General features: G+C 47.9%; 1 protein-coding gene across 4 annotated transcripts in view; it reads left to right on the top strand.

The window, feature by feature from the left end:
* Positions 1-12229, top strand: part of FCHSD2 (FCH and double SH3 domains 2) — a 149088-nt gene that overhangs the window by 18454 nt on the left and 118405 nt on the right. The gene's annotated exons all lie outside the window — the stretch shown is intronic.

The following is a 12229-nucleotide window of genomic DNA, read 5'->3' as shown; positions in this document are numbered from 1 at the left end:
CAAGGTCGATCGGAGAAGTTTGTCTACAGAAGATACGGGGAGTTGCTTGGCTCTCTGTTTACCGGAGACCTGCTCCGTAATAAAATGGCCGAGATTCAGGCTTGCAATTCGCTGCCACTCGTTTTTTGCAGGGTAGGTTAAGCTGTCTCTGCTTTAATTCCCTCTGGGTCCTCGTGCATCCAGGAGGAGGAGGAGGAGGAGGATGAAGACCTGTAGCTGTGTTTAGAAACAGTTACGCTTTATGTCAGGGCTGGGGCTCGGTGATAACAGGGTGTCGTTTCTAGCTCTGCCTCCCTTCCAGGTTTGTCAAATTCCTCTGGGATCAGCGCACGGAAATCTTCATGCCGTTTCTGTTTTGACAGCTCCGCGAGGCGCAGGCAAGATGATTTAGGTGCTGGAAACGGTGTGAGGGGAAAATGTGGCAAAACGATTGTAGGTGAACGCCAGCGGGAAAAGCAGAAGGCTCCTTTTGTTGAAAGATAACTACACGCAGCTTTGATTCCCCGATCGAGGAAGATCTTTACGTATTTTACTCTATGCTGATATAAGGCAGAAGCAGATTTTCTCTAAATGGGCTGAAATGTCTTCTGCTTTAATATCTCTGTTTACATTCAAGAGCGTTTTCCTTTAGTGTAGTTTATCTTATCTGAGAATAAGTGGCTACTTCAAGAATAAACATTCCAAAGGACAAACTGTAGCAAAGCTGCCCGAAATAATTAGTTGTAGTGGCAGGAAAAGCGTACTTCTAATTACAACACGGAGATGCCGAATTGGAGACATTTGGTGAGTTGCTGTAAACCCTCTGCGTAGCAGAAGAGGAGTAGAAATGCGGAGCAGGACTCCTCAGGATGGCGAAACGTTCTGCAGTGGTTGAATCGCCAGGGAACGTTTGTGTACTCGGCTATAAAAGGGCTGGGCAGATACGGCAGCTGCTATTTGCTTGGGGAAAACCCCTGTTTGAAAAGGGAGACGTATGTCGTGGTGAAGGATGCATGAAGGAGAGAAGAGCTGCTTGAGTCATTGGTCAGTGCTGTTCTGCAGGGAGCTGTAGTCAGAAGGGCTGAATATTTTAAGACTTGCTGCTGAAGAGGAGGTAGTGTATGAGAGTAGAGTATGTATATGAAAATCCAGTTTCAAGAAAATCCACTTTTTTTTGCTTTTGCACTTGTCAGAGCACTGGACAAGTATGCTGAGGTGAGGGGTGACTTGTCAGTGAGCTGTGAGAAGTGCGGCCTGCAGTGAGGCTGCTGAATTTCTTGACTCAGCAAGCAGGGAGTTTCTTGCTGTTACAGATATCTGTTCCTTAGGAGTTTCAAGGTGTCCTCGACACATCTCCTGAGAGCAGGCAGAGCTCGAGTGGATTCCCAGGCAGGAAATCATAGAATGGCTCGGGTTGGAAGGGACCTTTGAATATCATCTAACTCCAACCCCCTGCCATGGGCAGGGATGCCACCCACGAGATCAGGTTGGCCAAGGCCCCATCCAGCCTGGCCTTGAACACCTCCAGGGATGGGGCATCCACAGCTCCTCTGGGCAACCTGTGCCAGTGCCTCACCACCCTTACAGCGAAGAATTTCCTTTTCAAGTCTAATTTAAATCTCTCCTCTTTTAGTTTAAGACTGTTCCCCCTTGTCCTATCATTACCTACCTGAGTAAAGAGTCCTCCATCTTTTTATAAGACTCCTTTAAGTGCTGAAAGGTGGCAGTGAGAGGTGCTCCAGCCCTCTGAGCATCTTTGCGGCCCTCCTCTGGACCCTCTCTAAGAGCCCCACATCCTTCTGGTGCTGGGGGCCCCATACTTCAGGTGGGGCCTCAGGAGGGCAGAGCAGAGGGGCACAGTCCCCTCCCTCCCCTGCTGCCACCCCTCTGGTGATGCAGTCCAGGATGCAGTTGCCCTTTTGGGCTGCAGGCACCCACTGCTGGCTCGTGTCGAGCTTTTCGTCCCCCAGAACCCCCAAATCCTTTTCCTTAGGGCTGCTCTCAGTGAGTTCTTCTCCCAGTCTGTGCTCATGTCCGGGATTGCCCTGACCCAGGTGCAGCACCTTGCACTTGGCCTTGTTGAACCTCATGAGGTTCACGTGGGCCCACTTCTCCAGCCTGTCCAGGTCCCTTTGGATGGCATCCCTTCCTTCTGGTGTATCAACCACACCACTCAGCTTGGTGTCACCTGCAAACTTGCTGAGGGTGCACTTGATTCTGTCTTCTATGTCATTGATGAAGATATTGAGAAGCACCGGTCCCAAGACAGACCCCTGAGGGACACCGCTCATCACCAGCCTCCACCTGGACATGGAGCAATCGACCACCACTCTCTGGGTGTGGCCATCAACCCAACTCCTTATCCACTGAATGACCCAACCTTCAAATCTGTATCTTTCCAATTTGGAGACCATGATGTCATGTGGGACCAAGTCAAAGGCCTTACAGACGTCCAGGTAGATGCCATCAATGTCTTCCCTTGTTGACTGATGCGGTCACTCCATCGTAGAAGGCCACCAGATCGGTCAGGCACAACTTGCCCCGGTGAAGCCAGGGTGATGCTGGCTTCTTGTGGTGGGTCACAGAGATTCATTGTGGGCAAAAAAATTAGGTTCTAGTGGCCTTGTGGGGGTGGTTTTGAGTTCTTTCTTCTGGCTCACCTGCTTTCACAGCTGATGAAAGCCTGGCCTACCGAGCAATGAAAAGCATTCGCCTGCTCTTGCTAGAAGTCCTGGCCTGGAGGCCACACTCACACTGTACTGGGGTGCTTGTGGTACAAGAACAAGTTCCCGGAGCCAAGATGTGATCTGATAGGAGCGCTGACGAACACCTTTCTACAAGACCTGGGGAAAAACGGTGTGTGGATCTCCAAGCGGAAGAGGCCCAAGCAGAAGAGGCTGGTGGCTGATCTCACGCTAACCTGTCAGGCCTCGAGGCTAGCTGAAGGTCAGACAAATGAAGCCAAACCAAATTGAAGCAGAAAAACTGTTCTAACAGTGATGCCACGTACTCAAAAGGGGGCAGTGGTTTATTTTAGAGGTTATTTAATGAGCGGTACAAGGTCTTCAGTGGGAAGGACGGTGGTAGCAGTGCTGATATCGCTCCAACCCGGCATGGAAGCGTGCGCACTGAGGGATCCAGACTTTTGCTCCCTGATAAAAATGCTGCTGACCTGCTTGTACTTTATCAAATAAACCTGGAAGGTTAAAGTGTGCGTATATAAAACAGTTACCATTCTAGGAAGGGATCTGTTTCACTCAGGTAATATAACCGTAATTGAACAAAAGTGTTTCATATTTTTAAAACCTGGTATGAAGGCTGTTACTTGCTGCGATGTAGCATCTGGTGATTTGTGTTTTCTTTTTGCGTGGAGGGGCTGAAAAGAAAGCTCTGTGGCAATGGAGAATCCAGTCTTGAATGAGGTGAAATGAGGTCCTGCTTGCCCGCATTTCCTGGATTTTGTCAGTTGCCTTTTTGCCGGAGCAGAGGCGTGGGGTCTAGTCTTGGAGGCAGCCTTGGTTTGGCCGAGATGCAGGGATGTTGAAATGGAAGCCAACTAGCCAAAAAGTTACTGGGGACGGAGCCCTCCCCTGCTGAAGTGTCTTTGGCCAGTGACTTCCAGGTGTTCTGATACTGGATGGGGTTTTTATAAAGGAGTTAATTCTTTTTTACATGCTGAATTGGGTGGAAATTGATCTCCCCTGTGCGTGCTGAGAAAGCAACCTTATGCCTCTTTGCCTCCAGAGCCTTCGAACCACTTCCTTGCGGGGATTTCTGTACCTCATCTATTTTCCAGGTTGGTTCGGGGAGGAAATGTCCCCGTAGCCTGCTTGGACAAGAAAAAAAATGGCATTGATTTGTGTAGAATATCTAAAATGAATTTGTCTGTGCTTTCCCAAGGCGGTTGAGCCAGTTGGATGGATGGATGCAGATGCGTAAGCTCCTTTGCCCTGTTCTTGGAGCTGGCAGTGTTGGCACAACGGTAGTTGGAAAAACCAGAAACAATCTGTGATAAAAGCATTGCAGTAGAATTAAGGTTGTGTGCTTTGTCCTGGGCGGTTTTTGGTGTGCAAATGAAATACCACCAGCGTTGTTTGATCAATGTGAGCGTGGTGGGCGAGCAGAACTTGTGGCAGGAAGCATCTTATGGCTAGCAAAGATTAAAATAAGCTGCATGTGGTCACTAAGGCTGCTTTCTCACACTTCTGTACGTAGATGTGTCAAATACGTTACCTTTTATTGGTTTATCAATGGATTGATCTTCTGTGGTCTTCGTATGTCATAAATAAAAACAACACCCTAACACTGAACGCAAATCCAGTGCTGTACAGATCTTCAATTTATACTTTTATTTGAAAGCAGATAGCGTCAGGGTTTATTTTCTTTCAGACGAAGAGTCAACAGGAAACGGGTGGCTGCGCAGACTGATGTGCAGCAGTTTTAACTAATCTTTTGACCAGTTTATTGTGGTTTTCGTGATCAGGATAAGCCAGTCTTCAGTCCGTTCTGCTGCCAAATGGCAGTCTCTGGGCTCTGTGTTGCTCCATTCTTCTTTTTCTGCGTGTTGGAGGCAATGCATATGTAGTTGCATGTAGTAGGTTGCTGACCTGCCTAGAAGGGTTTGGGGGGTTGGAGGTTTTTTGGTTTTTAGGCTGTTTTTTAGTGCTAATCAGGTCCCCCATGACTTTGCAGCTGCCTGCTGAGGACAGGAGGAGGTTACTGCCGGTTTCCGTGGAAGCACAAAGCCTTCTCCAAAATCTCACGCTGGTGTAATTTCAGCTGCGTAGTCCAGGCTAACGTCACTCTGAGAGGCCGCTTAACCCACTTGCTTTGGTTTTCTGTTCTGTAAGGTATAACTTGTGTTCAAAGGCATAATGTGGCGGCTCGTTGGTCTAGGGGTATGATTCTCGCTTCGGGTGCGAGAGGTCCCGGGTTCAAATCCCGGACGAGCCCTTGTTTTATCCGGACAGATTGGAGAGCAGTGTGCCCTGGCAGCCAGGAGGGCCCAGCCGTACCCTGGGGTGCATCGAGCACGGCATCGCCAGTTGGTCGAGGGAAGGGATTGTCCTGTCCCGCTCTGCTCTGCGCTGGTGCGGCCTCACCTCGAGCGCTGTGTGCAGTTCTGGGCACCACGGTACAAAAAAGGACGTGAAACTGTTGGAGAGCCTCCAGAGAAGGGCTACGAAGATGGTGAAGGACCTACAGGGGAAGACGTATGAGGAGCGGCTGAAGGCACTTGGCCTGTTCAGCCTGGAAAAGTCCTTGGGGGTCCCTTCCAACTCGGGTTATTCTACGAATTTTGGAAGTGCAGCAGCAATGGACTTGCTTCAGCTTACCTTTAGCTGGGTGGTAAGGGAAAGAAGGGTAACTATCTTCTGGTACATACATTTTTTGCTTTCTGCTGATGCCGTGTCTGAACTTTACATAAACCTGAGGAAGCTCAGAGAGCTTTCCAGTTGTCTGTCAGCTTTTTGTGTTGAACCACAATGCTGACGGTGACGTTTGATGCTGTAGGCACTGAAATGGTTCTGTTACTGCCTTCCAATGACAGCGTTGTCTCTGTTGAGACAAGTTTCCCTTGGAAGAGGGAAAGCCAGGCCTTGGTGCACTGATGTGAACTCCCCACCCTACAAAAATCTCTGGGTTTGAAGCCGTGGGGACTTTGTGATGAAAATTGCCTCTGATCGTTCTCCCTCCGTTGTGTGCAGTGCTTTAAGTCGCCCCTTTGAAGTGGGCACTGCTCTTTCGTCTCTTTGAAGAGCCACACGTGCGCTCGCCTGCTGGAAAGGAGCTAACGGGAGCCCCCTCATTAGAAGCACGTTTCTCATTTGAATAACCTAGCTTGGTGCACTCCAGCTGCTGCTTCTGAGGTGTGTGTGTGTGTACAGATAACTTGAAATCGGTGCTTCTCTGTAAATATAATTCATCCTTCAGATGCCTGGGATTTCACGCATATCATTTGAAATGTCTCAGTAGTGGTAATTCTGCTTAGTGTAAACAAAAGAAATGAAGAGGAGGCCTTTACATGCGGCATCTGAGAGTCGCGTCATGATGAAGCATTTTGGTGGATTAATTACGGCTGCAGGTAGGTCGGCTTTGTCTCTGCTGGATGTGGAAAGGGAATGGTAATGCAGCCTGTCCCTGCATATATGGGGGCTCCTGGAGGAGCAACTTTGTTAGTGACACACCTGTCCTTAAATTAAGAACACGGCTAAAGCGTGTGTTTAACTGTATGATAGTGATTCGTTATGGTGTGTTTCCCACCTTACTGGGGAAAATGGGATGGGGCCTTTGGGTAAGTGATGATCTCAACAGGAGTAGTGCAGCCAGCAGGGCCAGGGAGGTGCTCGTCCCCCTGGGCTCTGCTCTGGTGAGGCCGCACCTCGAGTGCCGGGTTCAGCTTTGGGCCCCTCGCTACCAGAAGGACATCGAGGCCCTGGAGCGTGTCCAGAGAAGGGCTCCGAAGCTGGGGAAGGGCCTGGGACACAAGTCCTGTGAGGAGCGGCTGAGGGACCTGGGGGGGTTTGGGCTGGAGAAGAGGAGGCTCAGGGCAGGCCTTATTGCTCTCTGCAACTGCCTGAAAGGAAGGGGTGGGGAGCTGGGGGTCGGCCTCTGCTCACAGGTAACCAGGGATAGGACCAGAGGGAACGGCCTCAAGTTGTGCCAGGGGAGGGTCAGGTTGGAAATTTGGAGACATTTCTTCTCAGAAAGAGCGGTCAGGCATTGGGACGGGTTGCCCAGGGAGGTGGTGGAGTCCCCATCCCTGGGGGTGTTCAAGGCAAGGCTGGACGTGGTGCTTGGGGACATGGTTTAGTGGGTGACATCGGTGGTAGGGGGGTGGTTGGACCAGCTTTCTGCTTGCTGGGGACACAGAGCTGGGACGCTGTGGGGCAGGGCCCATGGAGACGCCTCAGCTGCTGCCAGAGGTGGCCTTGGCCGTGGAAAGAGCAGCGGCTGTACACGTGGAGTTCAGCAAGGCCTTCGAGGCAGTCTCCTCCAGTACCTTTGTAGCTGAGGACACAGATAAGTGGCCGGGAAGGTGGGTGGGAAGCTGGCTGAACGGCCCCGTTGGCCTGGCGGGGAGCGGGACAAAGTCCTGCTGGCAGCTGGGCCTCTGGCTCCAGCCAGCGCCGGGTGCGATAGCGCCGTGCCCCGTGGGATGGAGCGCGCTGCCGGCCAGCTCCTCTGGTATTCAGTACTTTGGTTGCCAGGTGTGCTGCAGGAGAGGCCACGTTCATGGCAGCATGGATACGACAGCCCCACCTCCAAGAAAAAAGGCAATTAAAGTGCAGACAGCTGGAAACAGCCCCCAGTGCCATCTTGTACGTAAATATTTCACGTGCGTGTAGTTCACCACCGAGGTTCCTTTGCTGTCGCTGATGTCTTGGGATCTATTTCCATTGCTCAGAATAAACACATTTCATCACCAAACACATCTTAGCGTCGTAAAAGGCGTTCTGGATCCCTTTGTCTGTTCAGGGAAGCGGGGAATTGATGTCTAATGCTGCGCTTCAACTTGTCACAGGCAGGTTTGTGTTTTTTTTCTTTTTGAAAGGTACATTGGGACTTTTTCTGCCGAGAGACTGCGTTCATGCATTTATTCACTGCTAAGTAGGTGGTTTTGAGGCTGTTCCATAGTGATTTCTGTTCGTCTCTTCTCTGAAATGCTACAAAAAGACTGAACGCTTCTAAGCAAACACCTGCCCGATTCTACCCTGGCACAGAAATTTGGCTTTCACTTTTTCTGGGGTTGCCTCCACTGCTGTGTGTGGGTTGGGTTGATTTTTTTTTAAAGTAGTAGGAGCTGAATGTTTTAGTGTTACTAGGAATGCTTGAGTGTTTCCTTTCATATTTTAAAAAAAAATATATATATATATAAATCTATGTAGTAGTAGTTGGGGCATCGTTGCACGCTGAGTGCACTTGCACTCTGTATATTATAAGGAGGAATTGGGAACTCTTAGGTTTCTGCTGGCATAATCCCAGATGTCTTGAATTATTCTTGATCTGTTTTTGGGGGGAGCTGAAAATTCTGGGGTATCTCTCTACTTGCTGATTCACCGCCTTGCGTTTTGGATTGATTTGATATAAAATCAGTTGCAACGTGCTCTGCAATTCTTTAGTTGAAGACCACTTGCTGGGATAAATAGATTCTTTTAAAACTGTATTTTGAAATTACACCTAAAAAGAAAAACTGAAACAATGCGAAATCTGTTATTCTTTCAGATCTTTTCTTTTTTTCCATTATCTTCCTTACTGTATTAGAGCTTTGCAGATCTACTCCGTTGATTCGCATCTTCAACGTGCCTTTTACTTTCTGTCAACTCAGTGAGGTTGGCAAAGAGAAAATAATACCGTCTTTGTCATTCCGCTTCTGTTAGCGATACAGAATTAAAAGAAGAGTTTGAAGAGCTACACCGTGCATGGTGTGTGTGTGTAATTCCCCCCAGACCCGTCTCCTTTCTTCGTCTTTTGGATTAATGGTACCGAAAGTGTCAATTCTGTGCCGCGCGTTCTGCTGATGCGGGAGATCTTGTCTCCAGAGCTCGGTGTGTCGGCTCCTTTGCTGCTCCTCGCTTTTGTGAGTGTAGCTCTGGGGAGTCTCTCAGGTCAAGGTCAGTGAAAACAGGTGCATTTCTACGGTTGAATGTTTTTGGAGGTTTCAGATGTGCTGCTGATTTGCACGCTTTCAAGTGCTTTGCTTTTGATGTATACGTTGTAGGGTTTTTTATTTTTTTTCAGTAAAATTCCTGAACAATTAACCCAGATGTCTGCAGCCCAAAAACTGCATTAACACACACTGCTCATGCTAAGCGAGTTGTACCGATACTTCAGCTCATACGTCAGGGGTTTGACCATTGTGTGCCCTGACTTCTCATGGGGACTCGTTCCAGGTATGGTTCAGGTCACTGCTTAGCTCGTCGTTGAGTTTCTCAGCCTTCAAGTGGAAATACATTCACCATATACAAATTCAGTCCTCCTTTTATTTTTAATCCTTCTTATTTATGTATGTAGGCCTGTACATAAAGTGGCTTTTTACATTTTGTCCAGCTGCATAGCTTTCTAAACGTGGCTAAATTAGCTTTTTAATATATAGGGTAATTCACCGTCACCGTACTTTGTTTTTTAACGCGTAGTCTGTGACTTTCATCCTTAGATTTGTGTGACTGGTTAAGCGTTAACGTATATTTCAGTGTTAATGCACAGATTTCTATAAAAATGGGAGCCTTAGGTGCTGCCACCCCAGGGGACAGCCACCCACCAGTGACCCTGACAGCCCCGCAGGACGTCGTCTTCACGCGTCATTCCGACCGAACTCCGTGCTCCGTGCTGTTAAGCTTATTTACACTTAAAACTTTCGAATGCACCTGGACGTTTCATTGCATTTCTCGTTTTAATTTGATTGATGGTGAGTCGTTTAAATACCTGAGAGCTGCTGGAGTTTGTGTGCGGGGATTTGGGGTGGTGGTTCCAGCAGCACTGGCGGCGGGGATGCCGGTAAGCCTGGCTTCCCCCCTCTGCCCCCTTACAGCTCCACAGAGCCCAAGGGGAAGTCAGATCATGAGGTCAGATTACTTTAGTACCAAAATACCGCATCATACTGATATTTTTCGTCGTGTAATGCTCTGTGAGCTGGGTTAGACTGCAGAATCGCTGGCCTCAGGGCATATCATCCGGGGTGCAGTGAGGAACGTACTGGAGAGATGTCAGTGGATCAAAACCTGCTGTGCAGCAGAACCGTTTCCATCCTCCTCCTCTTCGGATACTCATACCACCGGTATTTAGTCTGGAAGAGAAGTCCTTTCCAGCCCCACCTGTGGCTCTCGTTGTCACACAAATCATTTTGGAGAGACTGCTGCTCACTTTTTGGCCGCTTGCTGCCACTTGACCACTTCTCCTGCTGGTTTTGCTTCGCAAGCCTTTGTAATCCCTCCAGGCTTAGGTTTGTCCTTCTCAGACACAGCAGGAAGCCGAGCGAGTGTCTGTGGGCAGCAGCATGCGAGGAAATGATGTGGGAGGCTGGCATTGCCTCTCAGTTTTCGATCTCCTGTGTTGAAACCATTGGGAAAACTTCCCCGATGAGGCTTCCCTCCCCGGGGCGTGCAGCGGTGTTCCCTAGCTGCAGGCTCTTATAGAGACAGGCGCCTGCTCGCACTCTGGATGTGGAATAACATGATGGTTTTTACATGGCAGCAGCTTGTCCTGCTGGTGAGTGTAATTTTTGTTGCTTTTTTTCATTTTTGGAGACTAAGAGGCTAAGTCGGGATTTTCCTGCAATACGAGGATCGTGCGAGTATCGTAGTGAAAATGGAAGGTGGACAGAGCTTGAGAATATGCACCAAATACTGTTGAACTTCATTGAATTTATTCTTTCTTGTCGTCTTTTTGAACAGCCAAAGACTTGAAATGCTTCGGAGTTGCTTTTGGTGGGGTAAAGGAAATAAGCATACTGCATGACGATGTTTGCAGGATAGAGTCAGTGCTTAAGAATTACTGTGCAGAAACAAAACTTGAACTTCCCTGCGTGCACAATTGTTCTAATGTCTCTTAGATTTAATTAATGGTTAGTTTGTGAGGGTATTAATAGATATTTATACATCCTAGTTTAAAGAAACCCTAAATAATGTTACTGCTTTCTTGCAGACCCGCCAAACCATTTCAGTAACAGAACATTTTATTAACGTAGGGAACCAAACGTTTCCTGATGTGAATGAACTTGTCCATCCTGACTGACAGTGAGGGTAAGAATATCCCAGCTCTGCACATAAAGCCTAGATGCTCACAGGAAAATTTTCCAGTTTCCCAAGTTAAGAAAACATCATGCATTTATTAGCGAATTATTTTTTTTTTCTGCTAGAAATAATTTCTCCTGGGGAAATTTGCCTACCTCGGTCTCATATTTCTTCGTGTTTTGCAATGTATTTATGGTGTCATAAAAGGATTCCTGTATAAACTGTCCCGAGGTGAAAAACAGCTTTGTGTTTGACTAATCGAGGGAAATGCAGTCACAAAGCAGCACAGAACAGCTTCAAGGAATGCAGCTGGCTGATGCTGCCAGTCTTGCAGCGCTTCCCATTTTTGTTATTCACCAAAACATAGATCAAACACAAACTTACGTGTCGTATAAACTGAACTACGTGATGTCTTGCCGTCTCTTTTATTTATTTATTTTTACTTCAAGCAGGGTTTTACAGAGCAAAATCTAAAAGTGCTCGAAAATGTTTCTCATTTACGGAGCTGCTACTGCACAGTACTTTTTTCTTCATGCCGGAGCTTGCAGGCATGCCAAGTCCGAGGCCAAAATTTCTGTCGGTTTTGTGGGTAAATTTGATTTGCATGGTAAAAGACGTTATGCATGGTTAAAAGACGTTTAGATGTAGAGCTTAGGGATATGGTTTAGTGGAGTACTTAGTGTTAGGTCGGAGGTTGGACTCGATGATCTTGACGTCTCTTCCAACCTAGAGAAATCTGTGAATCTGTGAATCTGTATTTTGTAATTCTATACCGGGGCCGGTTGAATGCTTTTGTTTTTCTTCTCCAGTGTAAACCTCTTAATATAGAAGGTTTGTAGGGGATATCTTACGCTTCCAGCTTGTCACAATTATTGTTATGCAATTAGTTTAAGTGGAATTTGTTTTGTATGGAAAAAAAAAACGCGTGGTGAAATACACAGCTCCAAATCCACGCTTTGTGTAAACCGAGTATCCTTAGCGTTTAGCTCTGATTATACGTTTCCAAATAAGATTAGCTGAGAATTAGAAAATAACGGCCTTTGCCTTGCAGTCTGCCCAGATTTAGGTTTCAAAGACAGCTGCTTGTTTTGTTACCTCTGCAGTGCGGATAACATATTTTGGGTATTCCTTGTAGCTACCTCTGAAAACATTTGTACTTGTAAAAGTCAGGCTCTTTCAAAAGGGGATTGTGTTTTCAGGCGTGCTTGCTGAACTGGCTGGGATCTTGGACTTGGGAACAGGAAGACCTGAAACGAACGGGTTTGTAGCACGTTAAAGACCTTGAGTGTTTACCAAGAGGGTTCACTGCGAGCATCTGAACCTTCACCTGCTGGGACAAAACTTCACCTGCTGTGGCTGGCACGGCTGGGCAGCCTTCTGTACCCACCTGTGCTGCACGGGGACGTTGTCAGTGCCGGAATAGGGCCAGCTCTTTGGGGCTGTCGTGGGTCTTGGAAAGAGTTTCAAGGGTTCCCCTTGCATTTGGGGTCTTGCTTTGCGTTGTGCTGGCCGAGCCT

This window comes from Anser anser, assembly GCF_964211835.1.
Source record: "Anser anser genome assembly, chromosome: 1".
In the NCBI taxonomy this organism is placed as follows: domain Eukaryota; kingdom Metazoa; phylum Chordata; class Aves; order Anseriformes; family Anatidae; genus Anser; species Anser anser.
The sequence above is the reverse complement of the archived record's forward strand: the minus strand, read 5'-3'. Positions and strand labels throughout refer to the sequence as shown.